At 35.4% G+C, this 23,542-nt stretch overlaps 1 long non-coding RNA gene across 1 annotated transcript; it reads right to left on the minus strand.

The window, feature by feature from the left end:
• Nucleotides 1-805: 805 nt before the first annotated feature.
• Nucleotides 806-23,035, minus strand: LOC132395004 (uncharacterized). Its single transcript, XR_009512480.1, has 3 exons — nucleotides 22,847-23,035; nucleotides 3,935-4,166; nucleotides 806-1,328 (listed from the first exon to the last, which is right to left on the minus strand). It is a non-coding gene; the product is annotated as an uncharacterized LOC132395004 (long non-coding RNA).
• Between the last annotated feature and the right edge of the window lie 507 nt (nucleotides 23,036-23,542).

The raw sequence follows: 23,542 nt of genomic DNA on the forward strand, positions 1-23,542 counted from the left end.
TTTTACTGATTTTGGAAAATTAATCTCCACACCCAAGACTTCTGAAGATTTGAAGTTGATTTAATTAGGATGTACACTGTGAAGCATCTGTTTCCACAGACTGGAGAATCCAGAACTAAGATAAGGGCTCAGCAACTTAGAATAGAAGGAATGAGAAACTTCTTAACTCAGAAGTTTGTAAATGTTTAGAACTCTCCATACATGGGAACCCTGAGCATACTTTATTATGACAAATTTGGATGTCTTAGAAGTTTGGCAATTTTGAGGTGGGGAAAGTAATAGATGAACCACAGCTTCATTAAATAGAGAAGCAGACGCGAGGGTCCATGAAGTCATCTTCTGTTTGCTATTCTTGTTTCCATGTGCTTTAGTTTTCAGAAGGCCTGTAATTGGGGCTTGGTTGCTATGGTAAGGGATTTATAATTGGATAACCAGAAGTGAATCTATTAAGACATATCTCAGCAATACACTTAAACATGGGGTCTTCTGTGAACATTATGGATTTTTTTTTAAAGATCTTAAGATTCTGATAAGATCACATTTTATACTTCAGAGTGTACAGTCAAATGTTCTTGGATAAATGTAGTTTAATTTTAAGTTTTATACAAACATCAATTATATTTTGTATTATTGATATTTGCATGGCTAGAATCCAGTTTTGAAAAGCATTTTGGTGCTTAATAATAAAGTGTAAAGAACAGTAATTCTTAAAAACTGATGATCAAAAATATGTTCATTTATTATTTGTCTGACCTCTGCATTCTGAGTGGCTGGAATACTACACAAAATTCCAGCTATGGCCTAACTAATATTCTATGCAGTTCAAACATAATCTCTTCATTGTCTTTCAACAAATTATCCAATATATCATCAACATTCAACTATCATCAACGATCTGTGGACATGGTCTTGTACAATATATAGCATCAATACTGCATTCCTCTGACCCTCACTGTGATCTGTGGACAAAGTTTATCTATAACCAGCCTAATATGATTCTGTCCTATTTTCTTTCAGGACATCCCACTTCACTTTTCAGCAGATAGTTTTAAAGTGTCGCAACTGCTGTAACAGAGGAAACTGTAGACTTGGATAAATGGAGTAACACACACAAAATGGTGGAGGAACTCAGCAGATCAGACAGCATCTATGGAAGGGAATAGAGTCAATGGTTCAGGCTGAAACTTTTCAGTGTTTGTGTGTATTACTCTGGATTTCCAGCATCTACAGACTCCCTTGTGTTCTGGTAAAAGTTCCAGATTCAAAATACTTTAATATTATTTCCTGTACACAAGTGTAAGGAGAGTGAAACAGTTGTTACTCCCAATCTGAAAAACAAAACACAAAAGATAAAGAACAAATCATTAATAAATACACACACACAATAAATATCAATATATAGGATAGCTTACATACGTAGTTTGATTGTATGTCCATAAAGTGAATTTGGGCTGTACATAAGTTGACTAAGGTGAAATAATAAGGTATTGGTGGTGTTAGTGGATGGAGATGCTGATCAGCCTTACTGTTTGGAGGAAGTGACTGCATTTGAGTCTGGTGGTCCTGGTGTGAATGCTATATAGCCTCCTCCCTAATGGGAGTGAGACAAACAGTTGATGAGCGGGGTGGGTGGTATCTTCCATGATGTTTCTGGCCTTTTTCTGTTGCCTTTCTATATATATGTACTTGATGGCAGGTGTGGTGATGTGTTGGACAGTTTTGACTGCCTGTTGTAGAGTCTCCCTGTCTGCCACAGTGCAGATACTTTACCAAGCAGTGATGTTATAATGTTCTGCATATTTGTAGAGTGACATGAGTATTGAAGTGCTGAGTACAACTCTTTTTAGCCTCCTCAGAAATTCTAGGCATTGGTGAGTTACTGTGACAGTGTAGATTGTGTTCTGAAACCATGAGAGGCTCTGTGTGTAACCATATAACTATATAAAAATTATAGCACAGAAACAGGCCATCTTGGCCCTTCTAGTCCGTGCTGAACGCTTACTCTCACCTAGTCCCACTGACTCGCACTCAGTCCATAACCCTCCATTGCTTTCCTGTCCACATACCTATCCAATTTTATTTTAAATGACAATACCGAACCTGCCTCTACCACTTCTACTGGAAGCTCATTCGACACAGCTACCACTCTGAGTACAGAAATTCCCCCTCGTGTTACCCTTAATCTTTTGCCCCCAACTCGCAACTCACGTCCTCTTGTTTAAATCTCCCCTACTCTCAATGGAAAAAGCCTATCCACATCAACACTATCTATTCCCATCATAATTCTAAATACCTCTATCAAGTCCCCCCTCAAATTTCTATGCTCCAAAGAATAAAGACCTAACTTGTGCAACCTATCCCTGTAACTTAGGTGCTGAAACCCAGGTAATATTCTAGTAAGTTTTCTCTGTACTCTCTCTACTTTGTTGACATCTATCCAGTAATTTGATGACCAGAACTGTACACAATGCTCCAGATTCGGCCTTACCAATGCCTTGTACAATTTTAATGTGTAATGTGCACTCAGAAAATTGAAACAATTAGTGACGAAGACACATCTGCTCCATGGAAGGTTTCCTTTCAGCCTGCCTCACTGAGTAAAAAAACACCTGTTACTTTACCCACATTCAACTATAGTGGTTGCTTGGTCCTCCACTGCACATCAAAGTGCTGGAGTTAATCTACTGAAAAGCTAAATCCCAATCTGAGGCATGTGTTGAAAGCCTGTTCTATCCCTGGGCCTTCTGGCAATCAAGTTACTTCATGCTCTGAATTGCTGCCAATTAAATGAACTCAATTATTGCAAAAACAATGGAAATGACCAAACAGCTCACCTGTTATTTTTCCCAAAGCTGCACTTTCCTGTGAACAGCTAAACCTGCTGTGTCTAATCTAGGTTTCTTGCAAAACTCCAGATCCTCTCAAGAAATTTGGAGCTTTTATGTTTGCAATTCAGAACATCTCCCCTCGTAAGATAGTCACAATTTTCTAAATGGTTTTAGTAATTAGCCAGAAAAACAGTAATGGGATTAATAAAATTGCCCAGTGGTTAAGGGGGCTTGTGTACCACAAGTATGCTTTAGCACTGTGCAAATCTGTTTTTACCTCTGTGCTCTACAAATAAATATAGCATTGCTATTACATTTGTGTTAAAATTCAAAAATGTTATTTGCCCATTGACCATTTCTTTTATAGATTCCTATTTTATCTTTTTAACTAATATCACTTAAATAAGCATTTTGATCATTCCAGACTGTGCTTTGACATGTTTATAATTCCGTGTAAAACAGCTAGTTGACTTTAATTAACCACTGGAAAGGCAAACAAAAAAAACAAATTGTCACATTCTTTGCCATTAATTTTGTCAGTCCTCCTTTACCCTGTTCATTGCCTGATGCAGAAAATTTATAGATTAATATCTAAAATGCTATGTATTCATCTAACACCAAGAGCACCTACTTGCACCTATATAGCACAAATAGACACCTTCCCTTTTTAAATATATCTGCTGTTTCGTGGATGCATACATTCTCTTGTTACTTCCTGAACCATGTATTCCAAAGTCTTCCAATGCTTTGTGCTGGACTGAAGTATAAGAACAAGATACCTAAAGTGAGAACCCCTCTTTGTAATTGTGATCTTTTCACTTGAAGTCAATTAAAATCAGTTGGCTGAGTTGGAGCCGATGAGTGGACAAAAAAGTGGAAGAGAATTTGCGATGGATTTTAAAGTACAAGTGCTAGGAAAAATAACAGATGAATATTTATACCTTAGAGACACAAGAGATTGCAGATGTTGAAATCTGCACTCCACAGAAGGAGAGAAGATTCCAAGTGCCATTGTGAACAAATTAAGAGGAACAGCTCAGTGTTCCTGGCATCTGTCTGTCTTCCTCTCCACACAATCGGCCTATCACCTACCAGCTCTTACTTACATTCACTTCTTTTTATATACATCTCCCCTCTTTCTTTCCAGTCCAGATGAAAGGTCACAACCTAAGATGCTGATTGTTGATTTTCCTCTATAGCTGCTGCTCAACCTGCTGAATTTCTCCAGTGCTTTGCACATTGCTTCAGTTTCTGGCACCTGCAGTCTCTTGTACCTCTTTAATAGTGCATTCCTTATCTGGTGCTAGGTCAGGATGAGTCAGAGCTGCAGCAGGAATTCTAAAAAGGGGTAAATATCCAGAGGTTAGAATTCAGATTGGACCTCAAGACATAGGTTTTAAAATAAAATGATGAGGTCCTACAATAAGTATTTAAACGGTTAGGCTATAGATCAAAGTGTGAAATGCCCATTATTATCATCTCTGGATTAGTTGTGTTTCTATGTACTCATAAATAAGGAAATAGGTGGTTAAACCAGATGGAGACACAAGAGTCCTCAGTGCTGGAAGCCAGAGTAAGATAAAACAAATTGCTGGAAGAAATTACAGAGTCGAACACCTTCTGTAGCGGCGGGGGGGGGGGGGGAGATGAGGGATAGTGATGCTTCAAATCAAGATCTGCATCAGAGTTTGGATGTCTGGAGAGGGTGGATATGGGAAAGGGACAAAGAGGGAATACAGAAGATAAGTGTTACTCAAAATTGGAAAACTCATTGCTCATTCCGTCGAGTTGTAGACAAACCAGACAGAACATGAGGTGTTGCTCTAGTTTGTTGGATCTCACTCTGACAATGGAGAAGGCTGAGAACAGACAGGTGGAAATGGGAGCAAAGTTGAAATGACAAGAAGTTGGGCAGGTGGGATGGCCATGGTGGAGGGAGAGTAGGTGCTCTGTAAATAAGTGTCCAATTCTGTGTTTGATATTGCCAATGTAGAGAAGGCTACATTGGAGGCACTGAATGCAGATGATATTAGCGGAGGAGACCATCAAACTTTATCTCACCTGAAAGATCTGTTTGGGTCTTTGGATCACGATAACAGTGCAAGAGCAAGTGTTTCACCTCATGTGATTACAGGCAAAATTTCCAGGAGTCAGGGTGGATTGAGTGGAGAGGGATGAGTTTGCAAGGGAACACAAGAGGGAATGTCCCTGCAAAAGGCAGAAAGCGGTAGGAAGGGGAAAATATAGATCGTGGTAGAATCCCATTGCAATAAGCAGAAATGACAAACGATGATATGTTACATTGTAGGATAGGCGAGTGAAACATGATGACTAAGGGAACTCTATCTCAGTTCTGTTTGGAAGGAGGAGTGGGAGCAGGTCTGAGAAATTGATTAATTTTTTAAGAGAATTTGTTCAGGATAAGAGCATGTTCATCCAGATACTTAAGAATGCCGGTCGTGGGAAACTGGTTAGATCTTCATTACTGAAAGAGACAGAATGATTTAGGATTTTCCTAATTGAGGATTGGAATGTACAAAGGCAGATGTATTGGGTGCCAAGAAGAGTATTGTCTATGGAACCTGAGACGACTACCTACCTGGGCAGCAAGATGCCTGAGTTAAAAAAAAATAGTACACCCCTTTTCTGTTTGGAAAGAGGACAGCAATATCTGACTACAAGATATTGGAGCAGAATTAGGCCATTTGGCCCATTGGGTCTGTTACTCCAATTCATCATGGCTGATCATTTCTCTCCCAGCCCCAATATCCTGCCTTGTCCCTGAATCCTTTCATGCCCTGTCTAATCAAAAGGATCTATCAATCTCTGCCTTAAGTACTCAATGACTTGGCCTACACAGCCACATGTGGCAATTAATTCCACCCATTTACCACGATCTGGCTAAAGAAATTTCTCCTCATCTCCATTCTGAAAGGACATACCTCTATTATGAACAAAGTCCTCTGGTATTACGGTCCTGCACCATAGAAAATATCCTCTCCTAATCAACTCTTTCAAGGAAATTCAGCATTCGATAAGATTCAAAGAGATCCTCTCTCATTCTTCTAAATTCCACTGAGTACAGGCCCAGAGCCATGAAATACTCATCATTTCCATCAGACCCTGAGCCATCAATGTCTTTCAATCCTCTCATACCTTTGTAAATCCACTTAAACCACTGTAACACTGATCCACCTGACTTTAGATTCTCCTTTTTAATTTGCAGGATGAATGCCTCCATGTTGTGATCACTGTTCTCTGAGGGTTCCATAATTTTAACCTCTCTAATCAATTCCAGTTCACAACAACAAGTGAGCTCAACCACAAGCTGCTCTAAATAGCTATCTCATTGGCATTCTACACATTCCCTCCTTGCGATGCAGCACCAACCTGATTTTCCCAATCTATCTGCAATATTGCAATCCACCATATCTATCTTAACCTTGCCCTTTTGACATGCATTTTCTATCTCTTTTGTAATTGTTAATGTTAGTTACTGTTCGGAGGTTTATATACAAACCCCATCAGACTTTTTTTAACCTTGCAGTTTCTTAGCTGTACCTGGAACAATTCATTCTCTTCTGATCCTATATAATCTCTTTCTGAAGGATTTGATTTCATTTCTTACCAGTAGAGCCATTCCACCACCTCCCCGCCTCTGTCTACCTGCCTGTCCTTTCAATACAAAATGTATTCTTGGAAGTAATGATGTCAATCTGTAATGGAGCTACTTGTTAATCTACGTTATTCCATATACTGTATACTTTCAAATACAGTATAACATTTCAGTTTGATATTTATTGCTCTTTTTGATTATGTACACCTTTTAATTGGAACTCATCCCATTGACTACTATTTTGCCTATCATCAGCCTCTCCTTGCTAGCAGTCTCATTATACACTACGTCTGTTTGTAAACAAACTACTCGCTTCTCAGTCCTTCCACTCCAGTTCCTATCCCCTGCCAAATTTGTTTAACGCCCCTGAACAGGACTATCAAACCCGCTCACAGGGATATTGGTCCTTCTCAGGCTCCGGAGTGACCCCTCCCTTTTGTTCAGGATGTACCTTCCCCAGAAGAGATCCTAATAAAATCTGAACCCCTGCCCTCTGCACTAGTTCCTCAGACACGTATCCATCTGCCAAATCATCCTATTTTTCCTTCATTGGCATGGGGAACAAGCTGCAATCCAGAGATTATAACCCTGGAAGTCTTGCTGTTCAGCTTTCTACCTAGCTCCCTAAAATATTTCTTCAGGACCACCTCACCTTTTCCACCTACAGTAAGTCATTGATGCTAATATGTACCAAGACTTCTGGCTGTTCACCCTCCTGCTTTAGAATGCCATGGACCCGATATGAGACATCCCTAACCCTAGCATCTGGGAGCCACATTCTATCCGGGTAGCTCTTTCACATCCACAGAATCTCATCTCTGTTCCTCTAACTATGGAATCTTCTATCACTACTACAGTCCTCTTCACCTCTCTTTTCTTCTGAGCCACAGCACCAGACTCAGTTTCAGAGACCTGGTCACTGTGGTTCTTACCCTGCCACCCCTGCCCCCCCCCCACTAGGTCATTTCATTTTCCAATCTTTTTATTGATTTCCAGTTTTTAAAAAATGTACAAATCAGAGGAGAAATTAGCAAACAGATAACACAAAAGACATATAAACAGCCATAAAGAAAAGCACATATTGTCAAAATCAAATAGGTATAAGGTTATGCTGTTATATATAAAGTATAATAAAAAAAACTCCACTTAACAAATCATAAAAAAAATTGGAAAACTTTATTTACATAAAGGGAAAAAAAATCCACTGAACTACATTGGAACAAAAAAAAGAATGATTGGGCTGTCCATTTGAGGATAAAATTAGAAGAAAAAAGAAAGAGAATAATACATCCTTCCAGTCACCTCTGGACCTTCACGGATAAGGATTTTCCCTAAAGAGAATAAAGAAAAGTAAATAAATAAAAAATAAATTAAATTATATGAAAATATTGAACAAAGGGTCACCAGACTTGTTCAAAATTAAAGGATGTATCAAATGTCTGGCTTCTAATTTTCTCCAAGCTTAGACGTGACATAATGGAGGAGAGCCAATAGAAAGCAGTAGGCAGATTAGATTCTTTCCAGTGTAGCAAAATAGCTCTCCTAGCCAGTAAAGTTGAAAAGGCTATCACATGTTGAGCAGAAGCAGATACGCTACCTACTTCCTCTGGAAAGATCCTAAAAATTGCCCTAAGTGAATTGGGTTGAACATCCACATCTATAATTTTAGATAGTATTCTAAACACATCTCTCCAAAAATTATTTAAGTTTCCACAGGACCAAAACATATGAGTCAGAGTAGCCACCTATATGTTAAATCTGTCACAAATAGGGCTTATATTAGGAAATATATGTGCCAGTTTATCTTTAGACATATGGGCCCTATGTACTATCTTAAACCGAATTAAGGAATGGCGTGCACAGATAGATGATTAACTATATAATAATTTTACTCCATTGATCATCTGAAAGTGAATGTTGAAGTTCTATTTCCCAAGTGCATTGAACCTTATCATTAGGCGACATGCGAGCATTCATTAACAGTTGATAAATGATAACTATTAATCATTTTTAAAATGATTTAAGCTGAAAAATAGCATAAGCCAAATTTGAAGGATAAGCCAAGGGATAATTTGGTAAAAAATCACATAAAAAATTCATAACCTGTAAGTATCTAAAAAAAAGTGTTAGTGATATCATATTTATCCATTAACTGTGAAAAAGACATTAAACAATCCTGTAAGAACAAATCTAAAAAAGTTTTTATTTCCTTAGTTTTCCATATTAAAAAAGCCTTATCCAGAGTTGATGGTTTAAAAAAAACAGAATAAATATTACTACAGAGTAAGAAGTTGTTTAATTCAAAAAATCTATGAAACTGAAACCAGATTTTTAAAGTATGTTTAATGATAGGGTTGAGAGCTTGTTTACCCATTCTGAAGAATGAAAAAGGAAGGGGAGCTCCTAATAAAGAAGCTAAAGAAAACCCCATTACCAAATTTTCCTCCAAACGTAACCATGGAGAACGATCCTGGTTATCTATATCATAAATCCAAGAAGTAATATAATGAATATTAATTGCCCAATAATAAAATCTAAAGTTTGGTAGAACCAGTCCCCCATCTTTTTTTGATTTTTGCAATAAAAGTTTATTCACTCTAGAGCTTTTGTTATTCCAAACATAAGACAAAATCATAGAATCTGTTTTATCAAAAAATGTTTTTGGATCAAAAGAGGGAACTGCCTGAAATATATATAAAAATTTTGGTAAAATAACCATTTTTATAGCATTAATTCGACCTATCAATGACATTGACATAGGCGACCGTTTAGAAAGCGCTTGTTGAGTATATTCAATTAGAGGGGAGAAATTATACTTATATAGGTCCTTAAAATTTTTAGTAATTTTGATACTGAGATAAGTGAAGTAGTTTTTAGCAATTTTAAAAAGGTATTTGATCATAATAATCAGAATAATTATTAATAGGAAATAATTCACTTTTATGTAAATTAAGTTTATATCCAGAGAAAATACTAAATTCCGTAAACATAGATAGCATAAAAGGAATAGATTTCCAAGGGTTTGAAATGTAAACTAATAAATCATCCGCATATAACAAAGCCTTATGTAATTTATCTCCTCCCTTAATACCCTGCACAGAATTAGAATCCTTAAGAGCGATAGCAAATGGTTCTAAAACCAAATTAAATAATAAAGGACTAAGAGGACATCCCTGGTGGGTTCCTCTGTATAATCTAATATAAGGAGACTTTTGATTATTAGTTATAACCGCAGCCACCGGGGTATGGTAATTTAATTAAATTAAATTAATTAATTTAATTTAAATTAATCCAGGACATAAATCCTGGGCCAAAATTAAACCTCTTTAAAACCTGAAATAAATAAGGCCACTCCACCCTATCAAATGCTTTCTCTGCATCCAGAGATACAATGCATTCAGATTCTTTGACTGAGGGGGAATAAATGATATTTAACAATCTTCAAATATTAAATTGTGAGTACCTATTTTCAATAAATCCTGTTTGATCATTTGCGATAACATTAGGCAATATATTCTCAAGTCTATTAGCTAGAATCTTGGAGAAAATTTTAAAATCTACATTCAATGAAGAAATAGGTCTATAGGATACACATTCCAGTGGGTCTTTTCCTTTTAAAAGAATCAATGAAATTAATACATCATAAAAAGTTTTTGGGAGGCTCCCAGAGGATATAGAATTGGTAAATGTTTGATGAAGATGATGTATAAGCATTTCATGAAAAGTCTTGTAAAATTCTACCGTATAACCATCAGGTCCCAGAGCTTTCCTTAATTGTATAGAGGATATAGCCTTGGCTATCTCCTCTTGTTTAATAGGTGCATCTAACATATCAACATCTTTAATCGAAATTTGAGGAGTGTTTAATCTTTGCAAAAATCTACTCATAATAACAGTGCTATCAGAGAATTCAGATTTATAAAGATTAGAATAAAAATCCATAAATATCTTATTAATTTCATAACAATCTAAAGTTTCTGTTATATCTGGTCTACGAATTTTAAAAATCTGTCTTCTGACTATCTCAGCTTTTAACTGACCCACAGATTTTTCCCCATGTATATAAAATAAACTTTTAGATTTAAAAATTTGCTATTCAATGGGAAAGGTCAGAAGCAGATCATACTGGGATTGAAGTCCGACCCTTTCTTTATAAAGATCTTCAGTTGGTTTAACAGAATAAGCTTTATCTATCTCTTTAATTTTATTAATAAGCACTGACAGTTCCACTTTAGTTTTCTTTCTCAAGGCTGCTGAATATGAGATTATCTGTCCCCTAAGAAACAATTTCAACGTGTCCCATATAACCAGGTTTGGCATTCCTTCAGTTGTATTAAATTCAAAAAATATAGAAATTTGCTCATTAATAAACCTAACAAAAGCTGGATCATGTAACAGTACGGGTTTCAGTCTCCATGGTAACATTTTCAAAAAGCTATCCGAAAACTTTAAAGGCATGTGATCTGAGAGTTCAATGATGTCATATACACACTCAACAATGGAATATAACAAACGTGTATCTAAAAAAAAAAGCAATTCGAGAATACTTATGATGAACGTGTGAGAAAAAAGAGAAATCTTTATCATTGGGGTGCTTATATCTCCAGATATCGAGCAGGCCATATTCTAATAAAAAAAGAATTAATACAGACCGCTGCTTTATTAGGAAGCAATGGATTGGTTGATGACCTGTCAATCACTGGATTTAAACAACAATTGAAGTCACCAACCATGATCAACTTATATTCATTCAAATTCAGTAGCTCAGAAAAAAGTTTCTTAAAAAAATCAGAATTAGCTACATTAGGTGCGCATACACACACCGGAGCTACCTTTTGCTCACATAATAAACCAGTAACAATTGGGGCTAAGAAATATACAAACGCCTCTTATCTTACTATCTGACAGCGAATGGTACAAAGGTCCTTTCCAAAATTGGAAAAATCTGTCCTCATCCTGTTTCCGTGTATGATTTTCTTGCACAAAAATAATATCTGTGTTGTGCTTTTATTTCTGAAAAATTTTATGCTTAATGGGGTGATTGACACCATTCCAATTCCAAGATATTATATTAATTTTATTAACATCAATGTTTAGAATTGAATTTAATATTATATTAAAAAATGTTACGCAAGCACAGATTAAACCAAAAGGCGCCGGTACAACCAGAAGGAGTGATGTATTTACAAGAAAAAAATCCATCAAAAGAACTGCCCAATCAAGAAAAAAACCTACTCTAATAGACCCCTCTCCTTCCCGAAAGATAAGAAATCCAGCGACCATAGGCTGTCCACATGCTAAACTAATAACCCTTGACCATATTGTCCATTTTGCAGCTACGTATATTAAGTTAAAGCAAAAATCCCATGTAAAATAGCCATAATAAAAAGCACAAAGTTCAAGTACTTCATGTTATGTCTAACAGTAATAAAAACATAATCGGCAACTGCCATCTTAAAATCAACTGAAGCATCGTAATCACATATTCAAAAAAGAATAAATCTGAGCAAATAATATTACAGAGTTCTTTCTCTCGAAAAAATAAATGAGTATATATATATATATATATAACAAATCTAAAACTATGTTAGTATTGAAACAAATAAAAGAAATAAAAAGATTAATACATGACAGGTCCTGTATGGAACATTAGAATATACTATAAAAGTTCCCCACAAAACAGACATGCATATACTAAATATTAATAGGTTTAAAAAAATTAGTCAGCCATGTCCCGTACCAGAGACTAAAAAACGGTATAGAATAAACTTAACTCAGAAGATCCATAAACATCTCATACAACAAAATACTTCAGAATTACCTATCGAGTAATCGGGTTAACTTTAAGATTTTATTCAGTAGGCCTGACTTTACGATTTTTAATGCACTCCCATCCCTCCTGGGGAGAATAGATTCTCAATGACTGAGACTTTTCAGGATAGATTATCAGACTTGCTGGGTTGCGAAGGGATGGGTATAAATCTAACTTATACATTTCACTCATGACTTCTTGGTATTTCCTTCTTTCGGCAAAGATTTCAGAAGGATAATCTTCTACTATACGAATTCCTGTTGATTTAAAGATTAACTTTTGTTTTTTTCTGGCTTCTCGAGGTATGGCTTCCTTGCTTGTATAATAATGCAGAGAAAGCACAATTGGTCGAGGATGTAATTCAGATGAACGCCGAGAAAATGGAATTCTATGGACTCTGTCAACTAAAGGGCTAGCTTCCAGGGTCTCACTAAAAAGTGAGTACAACATATCTGAGAAAAATCTTAACAGATCGCCAGCTTCAGTATTTTCAGGCAGTCCCAGAATGCGCAAATTCTTCTGACACCCTGTACTATCTAATCAACCATTTTTTTTCTTCGTTTTAGATAGTTCCGAGGTAATTTCATTGATTTTCTTTTCCATCGAAGGTATCTTCATTCCTTGATCTTTAATAGTTTGCTTAAATTGATCATGCTCATTCTCAATTTGGGTTGTAGTCTGCTGAGGTGTTTGAAGTTGATAGTCCAGGTTTTTCAGAGAATCTTGAACCATAGAGATAGCTTTTGTCTGGGCCGGTCGGCTTATCAATCGTGGTATTAAGTGACCCGAATTCCGATTTCATGTCTTGTATTGAAGAAAATATTTCTGCTAAAGTAACAGGTTCCTCCACTTTCTTAGTTTGTTCCGTTTGTTCCATTTTGGGAAAAGTCTTGCTGCTTCTCAGTTCAATACCAAAACGACTTTTGTCAGCTATTGTAATTAGATCATAAATCCTTCAGTAAACGTAATAAATCCTTCAGTAGTAGTAATAAATCATCAAAGCTAAAAAGAATCTGTCAGTGGGATATAAAGTATATAAAAAAAAAGGGAGCCACTAAGAATGCAACTACTCCATGCACTGCAAAATGGCGAATACCACCTCCCCCCCCCCAGTAGGTCGACCCTCTCAACAGAATTAAAGGGAATGGTTACAGGAGTACACTGCACTGGCTGTCCATTTCCCTTCCTTCTCCTGACAGTAACCCAGTTACCTGACTCCTTCAACCCTTATGCTGCCATCTATTACTTCCTTAGTCTCCTGTATGACCTGATTATCAGTGAAGTGCAGCTCCAGTTCCTTAACCCATTCTGTGAGAAGCTGCAGCTCAGTGCACCTAACCCTGCCTTATATTTATTCATCCTTTGGAATGAATCCCATTCACTGATTGGGACATAAGTGAAACCATCGCTTCATCTTGTGCTCCCATTCCTTGAATGGGCTTAGTTTGAGTTTCAAAAAAAGCACAGCAATTTTTTTAATCTTCAGAAAGGTAGAAAGATGACTGAGTTAAAAATAAGGCAGAAAATAGATGAAATTCATAGGTTCAAAACAGTGAATAATAACTAATTTTTTTGAAAAGCAGAAATTGCTGGCTACATGAACAGATAAAGGCAAAAGGCAACTGGTGTTATATACTGAACGTATAAAGCAGTATTTCAATAGACAATAGGTGTAGAAGTAGACCATTTGGCCCTTCAAGCCTGCAACGCCATTTTGAGATCATGGCTGATCATCTACAATCAATACCCAGTTCCTGCCTTGTCCCCATATCCCTTGATTCCCCTATCCAGAAGATACCCATCTAGCTCCTTCTTGAAAGCATCCAGAGAATTGGCCTCCACTACCTTCCGAGGCAGTGCATTCCAGACTGCCACAACTCTCTGGGAGAAGAAGTTTTTCCTTAACTCTGTCCTAAATCACCTACCCCTTATCCTCAAACCATGCCCTCTGGTACTGGATTCTCCCAGCATCTGGAACATATTTCCTGCCTCTATCTTGTCCAATCCCTTAATAATTTTATATGTTTCAATCAGATCCCCTCTCAATCTCCTTAATTCCAGCGTGTACAAGCCCAGTCACTTTAACCTCTCTGCATAAGACAGTCCAGACATCCCAGGAATTAACCTCGTGAATCTACGCTGCACTTCCTCTACAGCCAGGATGTCCTTCCTTAACCCTGGAGACCAAAACTGTACACAATACTCCAGGTGTGGTCTCACCAGGGCTCTGTACAAATGCAAGAGGATTTCCTTGCTCTTGTACTCAATTCCCTTTGTAATAAAGGCCAGCATTCCATTAGCCTTCTTCACTGCCTGCTGCACTTGCTCATTCACCTTCAGTGTCTGATGAACAAGGACTCCAAGATCTCTTTGTATTTCTCCCTTACCTAACTCTACACCTTTCAGATAATAATCTGCCTTCCTGTTCTTACTCCCAAAGCGGATAACCTCACACTTATTCACATTAAACGTCATCTGCCAAGTATCTGCCCACTCACTCAGCCTATCCAAGTCACCCTGAATTCTCCTAACATCCTCATCACATGTCACACCGCCACCCAGCTTAGTATCATCAGCAAACTTGCTGATGTTATTCTCAATGCCTTCATCTAAATCGTTGACGTAAATGGTAAACAGCTGTGGCCCCAATACCGAGCCCTGTGGCACCCCACTAGTCACCACCTGCCATAACGAGAAACACCCATTTACCGCTACCCTTTGCTTTCCATCTGCCAACCAGTTTTCTATCCATGTCAATATCTTCCCCCCAATGCCAGGAGCTCTGATTTTACCCACCAATCTCCTATGTGGGACCTTATTAAACGCCTTCTGAAAATCGAGGTACACTACATCTACTGGATCTCCCCTGTCTAACTTCCTGGTTACATCCTCAAAAAATTCCAACAGATTAGTCAAGCATGATTTACCCTTGGTAAATCCATGCTTTTTCTTTTCTTTTTCAATCTTTTTATTAAATTTCATATATAAAAAAAAACAACACAAAATAATGAATAGATTACAGATTCAATAAACTTGAGATTACATTAGTAATAGGATAATAATATCCTATTAAAACATCCATCAACAAAAGGTGCATAAATCAATCAAGTCTATGTAAATATATATGAAAAACAAAAATAATCGTCGAAAAAAGAAAAAAAAAATTGAAATTATATATGAGAAAAAATATATAATGAAAAAAAATACTAAACTAACACTAACATGGGCAATAATAACACTTTATAAATATATAAAGGTGTCAAGAAAAGAACTCCAGAACTCCATACCTGAACAAGTATAAGTAGAGAAAAGGATCTGAAATAAGCCAAATTAATTCATATGAAAGTGTCGAATAAATGGTCCCCAGGTTTCTTCAAATTTAATTGAAGAATCAAAGATAGTGCTTCTGATTTTTTCCAAACTCAAATAAGAAATAGTTTGGGAGAACCACTGAAATGTAGTAGGAGGATTTACTTCTTTCCAGTTTTGTAATATAGACCTTCTGGCAATTAATGTTACAAAGGCAATCATTCGTCTGATTGAAGGGGAAAGTTGATTGCCATCTTCATTTGGTATACCGAAAATTGCAGTAATAAAATGGGGTTGTAAATCGATATTCCATACTGAGGAAATGACATCAAAAATGTCCTTCCAATAGTTATGTAAAGTGGGACATGTCCAAAACATGTGAGTCAATGAAGCCACTTCTAAGTGACATCTGTCACATTGAGGATTGATATGCGAATAAGATCGGGCAAGTTTATCTTTAGACATATAAGCTCTATGTACAATTTTAAATTGTATTAAAGCATGTTTAGCACAAATAGAGGAGGAATTAACCATTTGTAAAATTTTTTCCCATTTATCTGTTGATATATTACATCGAAGTTCTTTTTCCCATTCTTGTCTAATTCTATCCGATATTTCTGGCTGTATCTTCATAATCATGTTATAAATAAAAGCTACTAATCCCTTCTGACAAGGATTAAAAGTAAAAATCAAATCTGAAAAATCCGATGGAGTTGAATTAGGAAAAGATGGAAGAATTTTATGTAAGAAATTTCTAATTTGTAAGTATCTAAAAAAATTAGATTTAGGTAATTCAAATTTGTTGGATAGTTGATCAAAAGACATCAAAGTACCTTCAAAAAAAAGATCACGAAAACATTTTATACCTTTCCTTTTCCATATACTAAAAGCTTGATCTGTCAATGAAGGTTTAAAAAAAAAATTACATAAAATAGGGCTGTCCAAAGCAAAGTTTTTCAGATTAAAGAATTTGCGAAATTGAAACCAAATTCGTAGTGTATGTTTAACAACAGGGTTAGATATCTGTTTATTGAATTTGGCTAAATCAATAGGAAGAAAAGAACCAAGAACGGAAAATATAGAATATCCCTTAACCTCACTACATTCCAAATTTACCCACTGTGGGCACACAGATGAATCCAAATCTAGTTTCCAGTACATTAGGTTATGAATATTATTCGCCCAATAATAAAATCTAAAGTTAGGTAAAGCTAGACCACCATCTTTTTTAGACTTTTGTAATTGCCTTTTGCTTAACCTAGGATTTTTATTTTGCCAAACAAATGAGGAAATCTTTGAATCAATATTATCAAAAAAAGATTTAGGAATAAAAATTGGTAAAGCTTGGAATAAATATAAAAATTTCGGTAAAATCATCATTTTAATAGCATTAATCCGACCAACTAATGATAAAAATAAGGGAGACCATCTAGTAGTAAGTTGCTGAATTTGATGAAGCATAGGTAAAAAATTCAGTCCAAATAAATCTTTATATTTCTTGGTGATTTTTATACCTAAATAGATAAAGTTATCAGTAACAACTTTAAATGGCATCCTATCACTCAATAAAGTTTGCGCGTTTAAAGGGAATAACTCACTCTTATCTAAGTTTAACTTATAACCAGAAAAACTACCAAATTGAGCCAACAAGGATAAAATAGCAGGAATAGACCTACTAGGATTAGAAATATATAACAACAAATCATCAGCATAAAGCGATAATTTGTATAACTTCTCATTACGGGTAATACCAAAAATATTAGGAGACTCACGAATAGCAATAGCTAAAGGTTCTAATGCAATATTAAATAATAAAGGACTTAAAGGACAACCTTGTCTCGTACCACGAGATAATTGAAAAAAAGAGGATCTATAATTATTTGTAAGAACAGAAGCAACAGGTTTATAATATATTAATTTAATCCATGATATAAAATTAGGACTAAAATTAAAGTTTCTCAATGCATTAAATAAATATGTCCATTCAACTCTATCAAAGGCTTTTTCAGCATCTAATGAGATAACACATTCTGGGGTTGTAGGTGATGAAGTATAAATTATGTTAATCAATTTTCTAATATTAAAAAAGGAATATCGATTCCTAATAAAACCAGTTTGATCTTCTGAAATAATCTGTGGTAATACCTTTTCTAATCTAATGGCTAAAATTTTTGTAAGAATCTTAGAGTCTACATTTAATAATGATATAGGGCGATAAGATGCACATAAGGTAGGATCTTTATCTTTTTTAAGAATTAAAGAGATAGTAGCTTCATAAAACGATTGAGGTAATCTCTTCTTAACAAACGCATCATTAAAGATTTCACATAGCCAAGGAGAAAGCAATAAAGAAAAAGTTTTAAAAAATTCTACAATAAAACCATCAGGACCAGGAGCTTTCCCTGAATTCATTGATGAGATAGCCTCTCTTATTTCATCCATAGAAATAGGAGCATCAAGCAAGCTACAATCTTCATCTATCAGTTTAGAAATATTCAAATTATTAAAAAAATTATCCATCGTAAACCGGTCACCGTCAAATTCTGATTGATATAAAGATTTATAAAAATCTTGAAAAGTGTTATTGATTTCTTTATAATCAGTAGTTAAATTACCGTCTTGTTTACGAATTTTAATAATTTGTCGCTTAGTCGAAATAGCTTTTAATTGATTAGCTAACAATTTACCAGTTCGATCACTATGAATATAAAATTGAGCCCTAGTCTTAATTAATTGATTCTCAATTGAAGAAGATAATAATAAACTATGTTCCATTTGAAGCTCAACTCTCTTCTTATAAAGTTCTTTGGTAGGAGTAACGGAATAAATCTTATCAATTTCTTTAATTTTATCCACCAATAAAGCTATATCTGAATATCTTTGTTTTCTTTTACCAGCGGAATATGAAATAATTTGTCCACGAATAAAAGCCTTGAAAGAGTCCCAAAGTATTCCTTTATCAATCTCTTCATTATAGTTTGTTGAAAAAAATAAGTCAATTTGTTGTTTTATGAAGGTAATAAATTCTGGATCTTGAAGTAAAGTAGCATTAAGTCTCCAAGATCTAGTATTGATAGAAGAATCCGAAATCTTGATAGATAACTTCAAAGGCGCATGATCCGAAATAGCAATAGAATCGTATTTACAATCAATAACATCTGTTAATAAACGATGATCAATAAGAAAGTAATCAATTCTAGAATAACTATGATATACATGTGAAAAAAATGAAAATTCTTTACCTTTAGGGTTCAAAAACCGCCATATTTCAGTAATTCCAGAATCAACCATAAAAGAATTAATAAGTAAAGCTGATCTATTCGGAAGAGTTCGAATAGGTTTAGATCTATCCATCGAAGGATTCAAACAACAATTAAAGTCTCCACCCATAATCAACATATATTCATTCAAATTAGGAAGAGAAGTAAATAAACGTTTAAAAAATTCAGGACAATCAAAGTTTGGAGCATAAATATTAACTAAAACAACTTTCCGATTAAAAAGTGAACCAGTTATCAACAAAAATCTACCCTGTGGATCAGAAATAATTTCATAATGTGTAAACGAAATTGAGGCGTCTATAAAAATAGACACACCCCTAATTTTAGCGGTACAATTTGAGTGAAATTGTTGACCTTTCCAGAACCTAAAAAAACGTTGATTATCCTCCCTCCTAATGTGGGTCTCCTGTGCAAAAATAATATTAGCGTTCAATCTATGGAATACTTTAAATATTTTTTTACGTTTAATCGGATGATTTAAACCATTAGTATTCCACGAGATAAAGTTAATAGATTTATCCATCATACCAATATTAATTGTGTGTATCATAAAAGGTTAAAAAGACACATAACCCACAATTTAGGAAGAAGGAAAATTGATTCAGGAGCAACCGGAGATCCTGACACCTCAACAATATTAACAATTTAAAGTCAGCCCATAAACTAAAAGCAAAAAAATAAAAAGCAAAAGCATGAAAAAAGATCCCTCCCCCCTCCCCCCACCCTTTGAAAGAAAGCCAAGCGGCAGGCGCATAAACTAATACTAATATTACCCCCATTTCAAGATGGCAGCTCCATAAGAAAATTTTTTAAGAAAAAACTATATAACACCCCAATTAAAATATAGAGTTGCAAAAAAAAAAAATATATATATATATATACCTACATATATATATATACATACACATACACATACACACCCATATCAGACAAATCAAAAAAAAACTAAAATAGTAAAACCAGAAAGATCATTAATAAAAAAAAATGCACATTAAAGTTTAAAAATGTGATACACCTTTAAAAAAGAAATTCCATATTCAGATACAAAGATGACGTTTCACAAGCCAAGACTTATGGGAAGAAGAAACGACATTTTGAGAAAGCCATATTACAAAATATGAATATAAATTCAGCAATCTAATGAGAAAATATAGTAAAAAAAGTTATCAAAATAGAATATTTTTATAAAAAAAAAAGATTTAATAGACACTACAACATATTTAAAAAAAAACTAAAGAAAAAGAATTCAAAACCTTTGTTCCATTTCTAAATACAGGCAAGCAAATAAACGCTTATAAAAAGTAAAGACTTATGGGAAGAAGAAACGACATTTTGAAAAAAATAATTCATTATTACAAAATACAAACGTATATAAAAAAAGGATATTATAAAGATTAAAACAGCATCTATAAGCAATAATAATAGTAAAAAAAAAGACCCAGACCCATAGTTCAAAATAAGAAGTTATAACCCAACTTCCAGGGTTAAAACTTAAAATGAAATAACATCCTCTCTCCAAAAAAAAAATCTTCAATGTAACTCATAGTTCAAGTTGCACTAGAGGATCGATATTCTTCAACAAATTTCTTCGCTTCTTCAGGAGTGATAAAAAAGTGTAGACTGTTGTCGGGCAGCACCATTCTAAGCTTCGCTGGATACATTAAAGCTTGTTTAAAACCAAACGAATGAATCTCTGCCATCACTGGTTTAAAAGCGATCCTGGCTTTCATAACTTCATACGAATAGTCTTCAACTATTCGAAATGAATAATTTCTGTAGGAGATCATACCTTTTTTACGAGCTAATCGAATTAGAAGCTCTTTCTCACGAGGATAATGAAGGCGAACAATCACCGCTCGAGGTTTATCAGACACAGGCGAAAGCCTCGCAACTCTATGAGCGCGGTCAATAACAGGTTCATTTTTCAAACCTTCACCACCGAAAATTTCCCACAGTAATTTAGAGAAAAATTCAGTTAAATCACCGGACTCAACTTTTTCGGGAATTCCGATGATGCGCAAATTCTGTCTGCGAGAACGATTTTCAAGATCAGTAATTTTAAACTTGTACTGATCTAAAGTTTTAGCAGTCGACTCTATCTTCTTCTCTAACACTTCAATTGTACGTGCTTTTTCACAAATTGATTGTTCAAGAGTCGTGATCTTATTTCCATGCTGTTGAACCTCTAACGCCTGCGACTGAAACTTAGTTTCAAGCGATTTAACAACTCCTTCAAGATCGGATATTTTCGAAGTAATCCTCCTTTCCAAACTTAACAGTTTACTGTCCAATTTACCTTCTAGTCTGCCTTCCAGAGCCGCAAATTTAGCATCCAGTTTATTGTCCAATTTACTTTCCATAGCCGCAAATTTAACATCCAGTTTAGTGTCCAAAAGACCAACAATTGCGTCGATGGATAAAGGATCCTTAGCCGATTTCTTACTTGTAGCCATTTTAGGTTTGACAAGATTAGATCAACTATTATTTTAGGAAAAAAGGGTCAATCAAAGGTAGCAACTCATATGATTAAGTTCGAAAAGGTCTAATTAAAGGGTGATTATAGTTAAAAAAATAAAGAGCGCCTAAAAGGCAGATGCTTACGTCGCCATCTTGAAACTCCACCCCCAAATCCATGCTGGCTGGGCCCAATCCTATCACTGCTATCTAGATATGCCACTATTTCATCTTTAATAATGGACTCTAGCATCTTACCCACCAAAGATGTCAGGCTGACAGATCGATAGTTCTCTGTTTTTTCCCTCCCTCCTTTCTTAAAAAAAAAAGTGGGATAACATTAGCCATTCTCCAATCCGCAGGAACTGATCCTGAATGTAAGGAACATTGGAAAATGATTACCAATGCATCCGCAATTTCCAGGGCCACCTCCTTTAGTACACTAGGATGCAGACCATCTGGACTTGGAGATTTGTCAGCCTTTCATTTCGAAGCAATTGAAATAGCCAATGAAAAATGAGTGAATGTTACTGAGTGAAATAAATGCAAAAACATACCGTTTGTTTAGAAGTTTAACTGCTCTGACCAAACCAGCTGAAGTGAGTTTTGCTGATATCATGAATGTAATGCAGGAAGACTTAGATCCAATGTCAGGTTGGACGGCATGGGTAAGAGAAAAAGAAATAAAACTCAAGGTGCTGTTTCAGAAAAGAAAGAACTAAACTGCATGCTGTTGATGGAAAATCTGATAATGATGAGAGTCAAACAAGAGTGAGTAGCCTTGAGATTTACAATGAGAAGACTACCAGGAAACAATTAAGCAACACACACAAAATGCTGGTGGAACACAGCAGGCCAGGCAGCATCTATAGGGAGAAGCACTGTCGACGTTTCAGGCCGAGACCCTTCATCAGGACTAACTGTGTTGCTTGAATTCCCAGCATCTGCAGATTTCCTTGTGTTTGCTTTTCAAGGAAACAATTAATATGGCTTACACCAGAAGTGAACAGTAAATTAATTAAAATAGAACTGGACACCAGCTCAGCTCTTTCATCATTGCAGAAAATGAGTTTGAATGTCCTTTTAAAGATATTGAACTAGAGCCTGCAGATATCCAAGAAAGAACTTATACTGGAAAAAAGAACATTTCTGTTGGAAGGACATTCATATGTTATGGACCAACAGCAATAGATATGAAAATTGAGTTGGGCTTTTATAAATAATCAACAAAATTTATTAACCTCGACTCAAAAACATAGAAAAGTAAACAAATGACTATCTTAAATGGAAGTTAACAGTGTTATCTGTCTATAATTATCCAACAGTCGAACTTAGAGACAATTCTTAACAGATCTTACTCAAGCACGGTCTTATAGTGATAATTTAAGAAGTCCAAGTGATTCATAAAGTAAGTAAGAGGAGAGACTTCACAAATCCTCGATGAAGAGATTCTGGAATATAAGACAAGACTGCTGATGCAGAACCCAGCCAAGAAATGCCTTTTCCAAAGGGATCATGAAGAATAAGATTTCTCAATGTAACTGACCTTTCATCGGAGGTGGTCACCACACAACAACCGAATCCATGCAGGAGTTAACCAAAAGTGTGTGTCACAATGCAGGTCAATCACATTCAAGACACACAGAATGCCGTTGACTCCAACCCAATTCTTTAGGTTTATACGAAGCTGCCAATTCTTCTCTCTCTCTCTACTTCTATGATTGCGTAACCACTGACTGTGACTCCCCAACAAAACAACTATGCAACAAACTGCGGTGTCCCCTTTTATACAAGTCAGAAGGTGCCATCACATGACATCACATCACCCCACTATGACAATTACATCATACCAATATCACAAGACAATTACATCATGCTCACGAGAAACTCACGGGATAGGTAGCGCCTCACCCAACAAAAGAATATTTTGACCTATCAAAATATTTACAAAATATACAAATGTATAAAATTTACAAAATGCACAATACACATCAATTATCATACAGCACACTACAAGTTCATATAGCATATGGCAGGAGTGTATGCAAATATCAAAATTCCACTCCATAAATTCAACATCTGTATAGACAGTCAGCAATTACATTTTCTTGGCCTTTATTAAGAGATCATATTCCTGTAAAATTAAACTCCAATTCAGCAACCTTCTATTTTTGTTTTTCAGTTTACTCAAAAATACCAATGGGTTATGATCAGTATAAACAATGAGTGGTTTCTAATTTTC

This window comes from Hypanus sabinus, chromosome 6, assembly GCF_030144855.1.
Source record: "Hypanus sabinus isolate sHypSab1 chromosome 6, sHypSab1.hap1, whole genome shotgun sequence".
In the NCBI taxonomy this organism is placed as follows: Eukaryota; Metazoa; Chordata; class Chondrichthyes; order Myliobatiformes; family Dasyatidae; genus Hypanus; species Hypanus sabinus.